The sequence below is a fragment of the Musca autumnalis genome, unplaced genomic scaffold, assembly GCF_047663935.1.
Source record: "Musca autumnalis isolate F117 unplaced genomic scaffold, ASM4766393v1 scaffold_3, whole genome shotgun sequence".
Taxonomy (NCBI): Eukaryota; Metazoa; Arthropoda; class Insecta; order Diptera; family Muscidae; genus Musca; species Musca autumnalis.
In genome coordinates, this window is record NW_027411866.1 from 53,505,648 (window position 1) to 53,521,328 (window position 15,681).

Below are 15,681 nucleotides of genomic sequence, written 5' to 3' on the forward strand. Positions count from 1 at the left end.
TCAAATAAGGACTATATTTGTCCAATCCATCCGGTACCTCCCACACAAAATTTCGGATAAGTTCACTTTAAGACCTGCTATCGAATCACTTTGATTTTTGTTGAAGCAACTTGCAGTCTCTGCCTCAATTACGATGGTAAACGTTTTTTCAGGGGCAAGTCCATACTTCTTGAGTAAACATCCCGAAGTGTGTAAAAACCACATATGGCACCATATGTAGTGGCTGAAGATCCAATTCCATAATGGTCAATGTAGATCCATTCCTTTTAGTATCTCATCCGCAAAACTTTTGATCCCTAATCCTAATGAACATTTTTGTCGGTTCAAATTCCCAAAATTTATAAAAACCCCTAAATACATACAAACGTTTTTTTGGGAAAAAATTGTATCAATATATAGAGGCTGCGGGTATATCTCTGTCGGCAAAGCCGACTGATACTTTTTTACTTGTTGAGTTGCTAATTGAAAACAAATTGAAAAATACCTATGTATGTATTTAGCATTTAGTGTTTTAATAAAAAATGGTTATGGAGCAAATGGGCGGGCATCAACTGCTCAAACAATTAACTAATGATTTTATTAAAATGCCAACTGTTTCGAGGCAAAAATCGCTACAGCCACATACGCACCTGTAGCGATTTTTACCTTAAAACAATTGATATTCCAGCTTAAACAGTGTTTTTTGTACGTCAAAAATCACCACAAGTAGCGGAAAAACCACCAACTTGGCACCCCTGGATTTTAATATAAATATTTCAGCGGCGGATCAAGCATCAAATCATTAACCCACATCCACTCATTACGAAAAAAGAAAGTTTTATAGGCCATTTAGATATGACATCATTAGCGGGATTTTGCACATTATCAGGTTTTATTTGCTAAATCCAGTCAAAATCGACCAGATTTCCCGCGCAAAAATAAATCCACGTAATTAGTGGATTTGTTTTAAATCCGGCATAAATCCTGGTATACAACTCTGTTTTTTCTGCAACATGTTGCAAGAAAATACAAAAGTTGCAAGCTGGCACAAGAAACAAGGTAGATGCATCGGTAAATTGTTACAACAAAAATAATTTAAAATGTCAAAATTTGTAGACAAGATGAACAAATTAAATTTGCTTTGATATTCAAAGTTGATTTTAATCATCAAAGACTAATATTTGCGATGTCTAAACGATAAAATAATTCTTTATTTCCTCATTAGTTAGCATTAGTATCATAATTTGCTAACATTTTTAAGATTAAACAATAAATTTGTAATTTGCCGTATGTTTTTTGACGTTTCAAGTTCGATCAGATTGACTGATGCATCTACCTTGGTAATTGTGCTATGGACAAAAAGTAATGGAATGAAAAAAAATACAGAAAAACTCTATCACAAATATTAAAATCAACGTATCAGCCAATCAGATGCCAAAATGCTACTAGTTTCTACTCGGGCAAATTTGTATAGCAGATAATAGCGAAAAAGAAGGCTATTCAGCACATTTTTTTGAAGAGAAGTGCAAGTTTTGCTAGTTTTCTGAGTACTGAAATGCACTTTTAGCACAAAAATATTGCATGTAGTACCATTTCGCAGTTTCTGGAACACAACTTTTATCAATCAAAATTTATTATTATGATGGCTCAACCGGCTCCGACTCCGAGAGTGAATCCCTATACCACTAAAAATTAATAAAATATGCACAATTTTTTAAACTGTTTCCTCTATTTTGGCCCATACAGGCTAATGTGTTAGTTTTTCCTTACATATTCATTAGAAAGGGCATTCGTTCGAATACATTCGAACATATCAATATTGTTTCTGCCGAAGCTTACTTTGAACAAGTAAAAAAGTCTCAGTCGGCTTTGCCGACAGAGATATACCCTCAGCCTGTATATATTGAAATTTTTTTTTCCACAGAAAACATATGTATTTAGGAGTTTTTAAAAATTGTGGGAATTTGAACCGGCAAAAATGTTCATTAGGATTGGAGATCAAAAGTTTTGCGGAGGAGATACTAAAAGGAATGAATCTACATTGACCATTATGACGTGGATCTCCAGCCACTACATATGGTGCTATAGGGGGTTTTTACACCCTTCGCGATGTTTGCTCAAGAAGTATGGACTTGTCCCTGAAGAAACGTTTACTATTGTAATTAAGGCAGCGAATGCCCGTATGAAATTTTATGTACCCTCGTTAGCATAAATGCTGAGGGTATAAAAATAGCAAAGTTAGAAAGTTTTTGTCGGTTTTCCTTTTTTTGCACGAGTATATTGTGGACGGAATTCTTCCGCGTGAGAAAATCTTAAATGAAGGGGCAACACAATAATACAATAAGCAATTCATGACCAAGTTTCAAACTGGATGTAAGCCAACATTTCAGTGTGCTTAGTCTTAAAAGGAGACCCCCACTTGTACGGCTCAATAAAAGTATTTTTTATGATTTTTTCCGGGAAAACTACGTAACTTTTTGGCAGATTTTTTGAGGCCGTCTACGAAACCCTGTTTTTACTAAAGGTGCCAACTCTAGCTCGAAAACTAATAAACAAATTGACATACGAGGGCGGTTCGGAAACTTCTTAGCCTATCAATGAAAGAGAATAGTTAGTTTTTCAAAAATATTTTTATTTTTCAATATAATCTCCTGAAACTTCAATAAACTTAGTCCAACGCATTTCTAGCAATTCTATCCCTTCTATTCTATCGCATATTTTTGTGGCTGATTTCGAGAAAAACACAGTTTATATGCTGCATACAAAAAAAAAAAAAATAAATTGTTCCCATCCAAAGCTCATACTAAGGCAATATTGTTTCGAAAAAATTTGACCACATATTCTATGCTATTTATACTTTCTACTTTTTCTGAAATTTATAAGTAGGGATTACCCCTTAAACTAAAATTCAGCGCTCACATTTAGAACTTTGGTGTGGAGTGGATAATTTTATTGAAATATTTGAGATATATTGTGTACACCACCCAGCACGTAGGAAGATGGATGTATTCTGGAACCGAAAAATTAGCACACGATGAGATTTCGTGCATGAAAATATTCTACAAAAATGTTGCTAGGAAAATTGTATGTAGGGTCGGTCCACTAGGACAAGAAATCGATATTGTCATGTTTTCAGTGTCCTTTATCACTTTTACCCGATCCTTCCTCATGAAAACTCTATGATTATGTATTTCATTGAATTTCGTATATGCGATTGTGTCGAAAAATCGGATGCACATGAACTATATCTGTTCCTGGCGGACAGATCCGGTTATTTGAATGTCTATATCTAATGCCCTCATTGAGTATATAATGAATCCCATAAGAAAGATTGGCCGTTTGTAAGACTTCTGAGTTATGGCGGGATAAATCTGTCGTTGACCAACAACGAATTTATGATGCCCTAATTCAGAAGCGTAACCATACGAATTTCATATATAGTTAATAAATTATGCGAAATTTTCCGAAATACATAAACATACGGTTTTTTGAGAAAGTATCGAGTAAAACCGATAAAGGACAATGAAAACGTGACAATATCGATTTCTTGGATATGGGAAACCTACATATCGTCACCATAAATGCCCAAAGACGTAACCCACAAAACCAAAACTTTACAGGAGAAGCAAAAAACGGTATAAAATTAAAAACTGTTTTATGGAATATTAATCTTATGAAGGCGAGTATATGCGATATTATCGATCATATACGAAGGGGAATTAGTAGTGAAACCAAAACCGCTGAAGTGCTTAATTTTGAGGTCCTCCATTACAACAAAATCTGCAATATTATCCCATTTTCCGAAATGCCATTTCTTGAATAGCATCGTTGTTTTTGAACGTAGAAGCTTGAAATTTTGCCAGAGCATGTGTTTTAGATTTATGTATCAGATTACGTCAAAAAACGAATTTCGATTTTCATGTCGGTTACGTCTTCGGGCATTTATGGTGACGATATAATTTACGGTGGAACATTTTTGTAGAAAATTTCATTTTGTTTTACTTTTTGGGTTCAAGAACAAAAAGGAAATGGGAGGAACTGAGCTAAAAGGACAGCATATTCGACAGAAAGGTTCCTCATTCTATTTAACTGAAAACATGTCTTTTCAAAATGGTGAAACAATATATCCAAACAAAGATATAAAGCTATTTTCTCAATGATTGATGGGGGTCAATCAAAAAATTCATCATGTCATTCCGAGAAGGAATTTTTCCTCCCCCAGATCTTAGCTTCCATTTTGTATCACAGGGTATTCAGTAAGAGGTTAAAGGTCTAATCTTAATCGATTGTCATAGAACTTTACTTTTGTTTGCAAACATGTAAAGAATCAATTGGATAGGGATGAATAGACTACACTTCAGAGGTTAGTAAATATCCTGTGAATTGTCCTTTAACTTAGTATAATATACCGTTTTCATATATGATTTCTTATACCTTTCTTTTAAAATAAATAATGATTTAAAAAAATGTTCTTGTTACAAATTTAATGTTATATTTCTATAAAGAGGAAAAAATTTCGCCCGGAGTCGGAGTCGAGTTATTTTTTTCGACTCAGACTCCGACTCCAGCAAAATTGCTCGACTCCGACTCCGAAACCCTGGACTCAACGATAAAATCATTTTTTATTTGTTAGTATTGTACAAAATTATGAATTATGGTTCAAATGGCTTTTAATAGTGCTGTTAGATACGTATAAGCAGTAAATCGGTTTTCCCATATTTCTCCTTTTGTTCAACGCTTTATTGGATGTTCATTTCTTAGATTTGTGAACCTCAGATGTCTTTTAGTTTTCTACAAGGTATGCAAGGCTCAATGCCCGTTGTTTTTGGCTAGTAATTTTAACTTTTTAAGATCAACTAGAACGACAAATCTGATTATTCCTCGATTAGATGCCCACGTGGATACGTCGTTTCTGGTGAGAGTTGCTCGTTTATTTAATTCATTACCAAATAATTTAAAAATATTCAATTTAACCATTTCTTCATTTCGAAATAAATTACTTGTTTTATTTGTGAACATTTGTGACTACCACAATTATCTTTGTTGGGAGTGATTTTCTTCTTTTCTATTATTTTACCTTTATATAACCCCGATATGGGGTATAATTGGGAGTATTTTTCATGTTTTTGTAAAAATAAGTGAACTAATAATTGAAATGCATTGAAAACAAAAGAACATGAACAAAAACAATATATATGTGAACGGAAAACAAACAGAAATAGATGATTTTCATTCACAATTTTGCAACTGTTTTTGCAGTTGTCGGGACGCCTACGTCACACGGGCAAGTTTGGGGACTTTGACAATCAATACATGAAGTCAACTGTTCTGTCATGTGTTAACGAAGGGTAAATCAATTTAGAACAACTTGTTTTGAAAATTCATGTTCGGTCAGCTGCGCATATTCATCTACCTTGATTATTGTGATATGTTTGAAATCAACAAAAAATAAATGTAAACATCGGGGTGTATCTCAGGATTTCGTAAAATCCAGTGGATTTTGGATTTTATTTATTTACTATTTGAACTTTTTTATGTAATTCCTAGTTGTAAGTCTAATTACATTAAGCAAACCAACATTAGGGTTCATTCACTCAGAAAAAACCATATGACCCAAACATATTTTGCAGCAATCATATATTTGTTTGCAATCAGTCCCAAACATAACATATGCTTGGGTACTGCAAACAAATATATGTTTGGGTGCAAACAAATTATATGTTTGGGTGCAAACAAATACAAAAGCCAAAAAAGAAAACAAACACATGCACCAGTGGCGTCTTTCTGAGAGCAAGGGAGTGTAATTTTCAATGTAAAACAAATATATGCTCACTTGCTCTCTGTAAACGCTTACCGGCTATCTCTATCATATACACACATTTATAAATAATAGTGGTTGTTTATTGAAACGCAACAGCAGGCACATACATAGGTACATAAAAAAATTCCAAAGATATATGTACGTAACAGACTTTAATAAGAAAACGGAATAAAATAATTTATAAAAAGTTACAAAAGAAATAAATATATAGAAACATCGATGAACGCTTCTCCTTAGTTGTGAAATAAAACACATTTTCCTCAAAGTTGAAATCATCAGTGGGAAATCGGCATCTGGAATTGTAATGTAATAAATAGGTACATCCATATTGAAAAATGTATTGATGTAATTACCAATATTAAATGCGATTTCTTCCTTGTTCAATAAAATATTTCCATTCACCTTTTTGATTCAATTATAAAATTTCCAATTATAAAATGTATTGCGCATTTAATTTACTAAAAAGCTCCATTTCTTTAAGAAAACTCAAAACACTGATATATTTACTCACATTACCGTCTTTAGACAACTGAAAAAAGAACAACATAATTAATTTTTTTCTTTTTCTCTTCGCTTGCTACGTTGGTTAACAGCAACTAAGCACAAAACACATGTGTTTGGTCAAAGTTTCTGCGTCTCCTATTACACCATACGCACAGTTCTTTGTTATAAAACAGCATTCCACATCCGCGAGAGCCCTGTTGTTACTCTCTTTGACGAAAATCCTCTCTCCACCCATTAAAAATATGTTCTAACATAAGAAATATGTTAGTATCCAAACAAATAAAATTGAGATATGTTACAAAATGTTGCAAACATATATTTGTTTGGACACAAACAAATTATGTTTGGACACAAACAAATTATGTTTGGATCCAAACATATACCTGTTTGCCACCAGTCCCAAACAAATATTTTGGGTCGAAACATATTTCTAACATATATTTTTCTGCGTGTGGAAGACGAAAATATTTTTGGTTTTTGTAGGTCACTTCATAAAGTGATTTTATAATGGTAATGTTTCTTATATTTTCAACATTAAATGGACATAACTTCTCTTTCCACAATTTCTTTGGTGAATATATTAAGAACCGAAAAGGATGTTTTGTCATCAAGTTTCAGAGTTATGAAGTAATTGAACCTTAGTTTTGAGATCACATGTCTGTCAAATTGAATGACGAATGCTTTTGTAGAGCATTATGTCCTTTTAACTAAGTTCCTTCCATTTAATTTTCTTTTTTCCTAAGCCGTAGTTTTATATGAGATTTTGAACTTAAAAAAATAAATAGATAAATAAAATTGGGCTGCTCTCATTGTAATGACAAAAGTTTCTATGTGATTTCGTTTCCCTGCTCCATTATACTTACATATCACCCAGTTATTGGTATCATCTACACACATCGCATAGTGGTAAACGTGGACAAAAATAGAAGGAGTTGATCTAGGTTGATGAATTTTTGTACAAGTACTTATGAGGCCATAGGATTGAAAAATAATTCCAACTTTGGTCCATATCGGTTCAGATATGAATAGAGCCCCATATATAAATATATCTTTCCCCGATTTTGCCAATTTTAATTGAAAAGCTGTAAAATTAAATATGTATGTGATATTTTCTTAGGTTCTCGATTTTGAAAAAATAGGTTCAAATTTGAATGTAGTCCCTACATATACATATAACAGTATTTCTATTTTTAATATTCCCTCTTTAAGAACCTGTCTGGATTTGGCATATAGTTGGTTTGAATTGGAAATAAATTAAATTGAAACTATAGTTATGTTTATACTAACCGTTTATTTTTACGGATATATTTTTGAAGGAAAACGATTTTGATAATAATTGGTAACCTAAATATTCGAATAGGACTTTTGCAAACGGAAATTGATGAAGTATATAGATCGATGTTTTCTGCTGGGCAGAATGAGAGAATGTCTAAAGAAATGGAAATTAATCCTAGGGGAAGACGTTTCGTTGATTTTTGCCATGATCATGGTTTAGTAATAAGTTAAAGTATGCAGATAGTAATCAACGTTATAAAGAAATATGTCAGAAAGCCAAACAGGAGTATTGCGCACTATTGGATACAAAATTAGAGAGCGTCCGAGATAGTAAAGATTGGTGGAAAATTGCCACAGAAATTCGAAATGATTCCAATGTGGTAGGCATATCTGTAGCAACTGAAGGCGTGAAAGCTCACTTTGAAAAACTTCTCAACCAGCCTAAACTATTTCCAGATATACAATACGCTCAAAAGAATTTGATTGATGAAGATTTGGATAAGCCAATTACCTTAAACGAAGTAATACACAGTCTGAGAAAAGCGTAAATCAATAAGGCTCCTGGTGAAGATCGCAAACCATATAAATTCTATAAAAACGTCCCAGAACAATTTCTTTAAGAAATAGCTACGTCTTTTAATGACTTTTATACTATGGGGGAGATAGACCCATCGTTTATTACGCTGTGAACCGAAATTTTGGGGCAGGGATAATTCCTTTTGGGGATGAAAGCCCTTGGTGAGTATATTAAGAATCCCGTAGGACAGATCCGCTGTGAGTCGAACTTCTGAGTTATGACGTGATGAAATTTCTGCTGAAGACCCTCTAAGCCATCCGAAATTAGTGTTATATCTTTGTTAACTGTTGTTTTAGCTTATTTATGAGATGAGATGTCTTCAGTCAAATCGAATGAGGATTAGTTTCGTAGAACATTTCGACCTTCTAACTCGCTTCCTTCAATGTCTATTTCGTTCTTTATTTTAATATGAATATGAATATGACGTTTTTTAGGTTTGAAATGTTCTGCAAAAATGTCGCTCAGAAAATTGTAGATACGGTTCGCATTGACAACTTATCGCTATTGTCACGTTTTCATTGCCATTTTTGATATTTACTCTGTTTTAGCTCAGAAAAAACTATGTTTTGTATTTTTGCATATCTTCTTCTCTATTATATAAAACTCAAATGACGTTCGTACGTGAATCAAAAACTCGACCAGTTTACAACCGAATTGTTTCGCATTTGTCTTAAAGTTTTCGTATTTATCCAAGGAAGGATCTGACGTATTTTATTTTTGAGATATCGCGAAGAATCCGCGAAAATTTGCAAAAACATATTTTGAAGAAAGTTAATTGTTTCCTCATATTTCGTTGGAGGCTTTTGTTGTCGACTTGCTTATTTCCACCTTTTTCAATTTTTTTGCGCGAAAAATCCGCTAAAATTTGCAAAAATATATTTTGAAGAAAGTTAATTGTTTCCTCACATTTTGTTGGAGGATTTTGTTGTCGACTTGCTTAATTCCACCTTTTCAAGTTTTTAGCGAAAAGTGTATATTACGAAAAGTCAACAAATTTAACATTGATGAAGCCAAGGTTTGCACTGTTATAATTCGCGAAATATTGCCGTGTACCAAGAAATAAGACCATAGCTGCATCAAACGAAGTGTTTTTAATTTGCGCTCAAAAATGTGGCTAAAAAGTTAATTTTCGCGGAAGCTATGACCGCGTAAATGAATAAAAACACGTAAATGGTAAAAACACGTTGAAGCAAACGAGTTTTTTTACGTTGTTATTCGATTGACGGTTAAACCGTTTAAATAACGAACATCTGTCCAAAGTAAAAGTAGAAGAATAAAAATGAAGATTACACTTTTAATGTATCACATTTCAAAATTTCCATTGCATCCCCCTTACGCATAATTTTATATGTATATTGACCATGTAGCCCAGACAGCATCAGAGTAATCCACTGCCAAAGGCCAAAATTTAGTGAGATATTTTTTTGAAAAACCCTATTTTTGGTTACAGTATTTATAATATCCGTTTGATTGTGCTGGGACCCCAAGATATTTTAGTTTTTTGACGGTCCGGATCATATAAATCATAAATCGTGTAAATCCATCCACTAGAACGGCGAAAACAGCAAATGCAAATACCGAAAAATGTGCATAAAATGTTTTTAGAAATATCGCGGATTTAGTCGCGTTTTGTGTGGATCGTTTCCTTTTTAATGAAGAAACTGACACATCACACGCGCTTTTGCGAAAACATCGTTTTAAAAAAATTTAGTGGCATGGGAGCTGTGTCCGATTTATCAAAAAATAGTGTGTGATGCTACATCCACGGTTCTTGATGGATTTTTATCGAAATAGGTTAAGATCGATGTATTTTTTCTTGGATGATAGTGACAACGAATGCGCATAAAAGTGTATGCACTTTGTGCAAATTATAAGCGTTGTACCGTTTTTTTGCACACTACGCTGCAGGCGATGCTACATCTTAGCGGCTAAAGTAAATCCTGGCAAATGTGTACAAATTAAAAGAGAAGAATTCGGTGTATTGGTAAATTAAATGCGCATCAAGCTATTGTGAGGATTTCGCGATTCACACGCATTTCAATATGAACATTACCCGATAGAGTTTTATTTCAATATTATACCCCATTTAAAATAACCCAAAATCGATTTGAACTTGATCTTCCGTTAGATGTTAGCGTGTATTCGAGAAGTGAATATAATAAAAAAATGTGAATTTTTTCGTGAAATTTTACCAAAATAGAAGAATAACTCCGACCTATTTTTCCTAAATTTTCTTCCACTAACTCACAAAATAAATTTTAATAAATATTTTCTCTTACAAAAATTTTATAAATTTCCTCAATATATTTTTTTGTTTCTGGTATAATATGCAAACCACTAAACGGATGTGTATAGTTTTCATTTTCATTTGAATCTTCGCGATGTTTAGATTACGTACATATTTTATATATTTTTCGGATGCATAAACAGCTTAAAACAAGTTGCAAACTACCAATTGTTTTGAATTATTTCCTAATTTCCGCGAAAATTTAAAACTTTTTCACTAAAGTTATGGAATCTTTATCTTTATGGAATCTAAATTAACAATGTTTCTCGATATAATGAATAGCGTTTTTAAAAGATTGTTTCTAATAATCAGAATTGTAACCACCATAACTTTTGCGCGAAATATCCAAAATTAGTATCTCGAACAGATTTGAGAATGGGAATTTTTCCTCAATCCACGCACCAAAAATCGTTCATGTAGCGTCAAACAATTTTTTTAATTTTTTTCAAAACGAATATTAAAAAATGCTGACTTTTCTTAATATGCACAAATTGTGACATTTTATGTTTTAGTTTTATCAATATTTGAAAATTCTAAAATGTTTTATTTACGACAATCAATTTAATTTGCATTGAAATTATTTAAAGGAAATTAAAAAGATACAAATTGTCAACGATTATTAGTGGTTTCGAGAGAGGTTATGATATTGGTTTAGTAAGAAAATACATTTCCGAAAGTAAATATATTTCGGTGTTAATTTTGTGACCGTAAGTACATGTTCTATCATATTTCAATGCAGCGACTTCTATTATATAAAACTCAAATGTCGTTCGTACGTGGATCAAAAATTCGACCAATTTACAACTGCTTTATTTCGCGATTGTCTTAAAATATTTATGTTCAAGTTTAATTTTTTTGTTTTATTATTATTTGGGAAAGCAAATACATTCCGATGTTAATTTTGTAACCGTAAGTAACGACAAAACATCTTTTGTTTTAAAACAACGACCGATAAAATAATCTTCAATAACAAAATCACCTCTTCTTCTTCATCTGCCAATTTGTATTCGGATGTTCCTGATTATACAATTACCATTTCGTGTTAACTTAAATAATTGATAAATTTAAATTAATAATTAAATACATTTTTATTCAATTATCGAAAGCCTTCGGTTTCTGGCGGCTTTCAAAAGACTTCGTTCCTCTTGCAACCAAATGTCACCCACTTAAGTGCAGTTATAGTAGGAAAAGATTTAGCAGGAGTCTTACTACCTGCACCATACAAAAATACCATAACATAAGCTCCATACACGGCACTGAATGTGTAGAGAAAGCCTTCATATCTGCTATATTTATGCATTAAAATATTTTAAAGAATAATTTCAGTATAATTATATATTATATTTTATCTTGGTCGGGGTAGCGAAGCGCACCGGGTTCAGTTAGTAATAAAATAAAACCAAAAAATTTACAAGACATTTTTCGATTTTTGTTCACTGAGGCACAATTGTACATCGCGATTATAGCAACTTTTCTCATAGTATTTAAACACTTGTATTCCCAGGATCCGACTTATATATAGTAACCCTCCTACCATCCAGTAGGCTAATAAATAGCTCGGATTTTAAATTACAAAAAAAATACATTTCGAGATGTTTAATTTATTAATAACTGATTGTAATACATCAGTATAACCATCCAAAATCCAGACAGAAGAACAAACGAATACTATTGGACAATTAATTTCCAAGTCATTAACCGACAAACACACAAAGAAAGGTAGCATTAACTTTGTTTGTTTTTTGTTCATTTAATAAATGACTCCACGAGACAATTACCGGAGAAATTAATAACAAGAAATCATAGATTTAATTACACAACACCATACCAAACCATTAATTCACCCATCCACCCATCATCCCTCTAACCGGGCAACTATACAAATGTCCACCATTCCGTCTGCTTTAAGAAATACCTCAAAATAAAACGCAATGAAGTTGTTCTGTTGTTACAAATTCATGACCATAAATATGGACGAGTAAAATACTGGAAGTTGGAATTGGTTCAAAAACTAAATTATACAACAACCAAATAAAGCTCATGTGGGTAAATACACTTTGTTTCTTGTCGTTGGCAGAGTAAAAGAGCCTATTTTGTTGTGTTTTTTGGCTGCTTGCCTACAGTTTTTTCTATTTAGTGGAATATTTACTTTGTTGGTAACTATTAAGTAGATGGCCCAAAGCCAGAAGCAAAAAACTAATTTCTTTTTCTTGATGATAGAAAAATTATACCAATTAAAACTACTACCGATTTAATCACACAAAACAGGGCTATTTCATTATTGCTCATTCCCCGTACTCTCCTAACCAATTAACCAACATTTGTAATTTGTCTGGTAGTTGCGCAGTCGTACATACAACATTTACCGTTGTCGATGGAAATAAAGCCATCAAAAAATGATGAATGTTGTGGTCGTTGTTGTGGAAGGGAAGTCATCATCATTGTTGGCTGGTGCTGGCTTTGATTGAAAAACATTAGAAAACGGGAACAAGCCTTAAGTGGCAAAAGTGGTGAGCAAACAAGATCGTATGAACTCTTGAACCTGCTCATTATTGGGTGCTGTGCTGCTGCCAACAAAACAATTCTTGCTAACTGGACTTAACCAGATACACTCGCGGCAGTGTTAATTATGTTTGAGATATTTCCCATTTTTATCCCTGGTGCATGCAGCAGCCATGTACCACAAAACTCATTTAAATCACCGACAAAACATTGCCGATGAAATCTTTAAGGGTCATCATTAGACATGTGATGAATAGCCATCGTCAGATAGCTGAGTACATCGACTGCTAAGAAAATTCGATTTAAAGTACAACCATAAGGAAAGTTGTTAATTAAATTTTATCTGCACAGTGCTTCGATGCAGTGATTTAAAAAAAAAAACAAGTAAGAAAAGTCTATAGTCGGACGGAGCCGACCATGGGATACCCTATACCACTATCCCTGGACAATCGCTCTCCACGGAACTTCTTTTCAATGATTGTGAAAATTTAAATATCAAATATCAGAGATGTAATGTATAATACTTATGACCAAAACCAAAAAGTTATTTAGCATGACAAAGACATTTTTGTAGCAGGAATGGAAAATTTAGTTCACACAAACTAAAATGTAATGAAACACATTTATGTAGTACTACTACTTCCGTTGTTTAACCGCTACGTTATTCAAATTTTTACCAATTTCACACAAAAGTTTCAGTCCATTTATCCCGCTAAGTATTATCTAATCTTCACGTTGGTTTGTACGCTTCTTCTTCATCATAAACTCAAACTTTGTTTAACATTTTGCGGGTTATTATTTTGACCTACAGATCCGCTACAAAATTGGTTAAAATTTTGTTTTTGGTCCATTTCATCCCCTGAACATTTCACGATCATCACCAAAAACTAATAATTTCTATTCTATTCCCGAACCCAACCTCCTTAAAAAATTCGTTACAATCGGTCCATAATTGCGGCCTTAAGCTTGTTTACAATTTTTAATGGACGGACACACATCGCTAAATCTCTTTTGGAGAGACAATATGTAGCATGGGATATGTAGGATACTTTGCGAAATATATATGTCCTCAAGGAATTAAAATATCGATCAGAAATAAAATTTATATATTTTGCATACAAAAGTAATGGTCCATTTCACCCGCTAAAGAATATCAGATCATCATTCAAAATTGTAGGCATCTTTTTCGACCTATACTCTTACCCGGTGCAAAATTTCGTGACTATTGATGAATAATTGCGAATTCTAGCGAGTTTGTTATTACAATACAAACAAATAACGGACTATATTAGGCTGTAACTCTGTTATCTGATCATGCACACCAACATAATTGGCATCAATTGAAAGGTCAAGCGTTCCACTTTCAAGTATATCTCACTTGTCCGAAATGTCACTTCCAGGAATTAAGATATAAGCTGTATATTAAAAATTTTCACAATTTTCACACAAAAGTCTTGGTCCATTAAACCCTCTAAATGTTATCCGATCGCCATCTCAAATTGCAAGCTTCTCCTTTGTGATATACTCTTACCTTATTTAAAATTACGCGTTGATCGGACTATTATTGAGACCTACAGAGCCGCTAGAAAATTGGATAAATATCATGTCTTTGTTCCATTGCAATTGAATTGCAATGGACTCCGAGGTAAGATCGAGGAGATAGTAGATTTTATGAGTCGGAAGAACATCAAGGTCGCGGCGGTGCAGGAAACCAAGCTGAACAACAACCACAGCTTAGAGCATTGTGATGGTTACAATGTTCTGAGGAAAGATCGCACCAGAAGTGGAGGTGGGGGATTGGCTTTCCTATTGCACCAGTCTGTCCAATACAGACCTATCTCGCTTGAGCCTGTCTCTAATGACCCATACATGGAATGTATGGGGGTATCAGTCAGGTGTGGAGCTGCCGAGATAGAGTTGCTGAATGTATACATCCCGCCGAGAAATAGCTGTATCCCTGATTATAGGCCTGATATTAGCCCGCTCTTGCAAGGTCATAATCGTCTGGTCCTGGGGGATTTTAATGCACATCATGAGATGTGGCATTCGGCCCTCGGAAACGACCAGAGAGGTACAGCGCTGGCTGAGCAGATTGATAGCTCTACGTTTTGCACGGTCAATGAGGACGCCCCTACCAGAATTAGAGGAGAGTGTCACAGTTGGCCTGACATAACCATCGTGTCACCTGGTCTGACAAATGACGTTACCTGGCAACCCGTCATTTCCCTTGGATCAGACCATCTCCCCATAATTGTCTCCATTAGCAGACCACCCGATTTCATCACCTCTGAACGCCGCACGTTCGTCAATCATAAAAAAGCTGATTGGCCGAGTTTCAGAGAGTTCACCAATCACCGCTTCAGAGAATTGCCCAATCCTTCTGATGTTCGGGTAGCGGAAAGGACGTTCGGGGACATCATCACTGCTGCAGCCGCTCGCCATATCCCTGCTGGTCGAATACCCGAAGTAAGACCAAATTTCCAAGCAGAGGCGACGGGATTAGCAAACGAGCGTGATGAGCTTCGTCGTATCAACCCCAATGACCCCAGAGTCAGGGAGCTGACACTGGAAGTTAACAGGCTGGTCGGCGTGCACAAGCGGAACAAATGGTTAAATCATCTGAAGAGCTGCAACATTGGAGCCGGTATAGGTGAATTGTGGGCAACGGTTAAGTCACTCTCGGACCCTGGAAGAAGGGAAGATAGGACCTCAGTCACGTTTGGCGACGTTACGTTG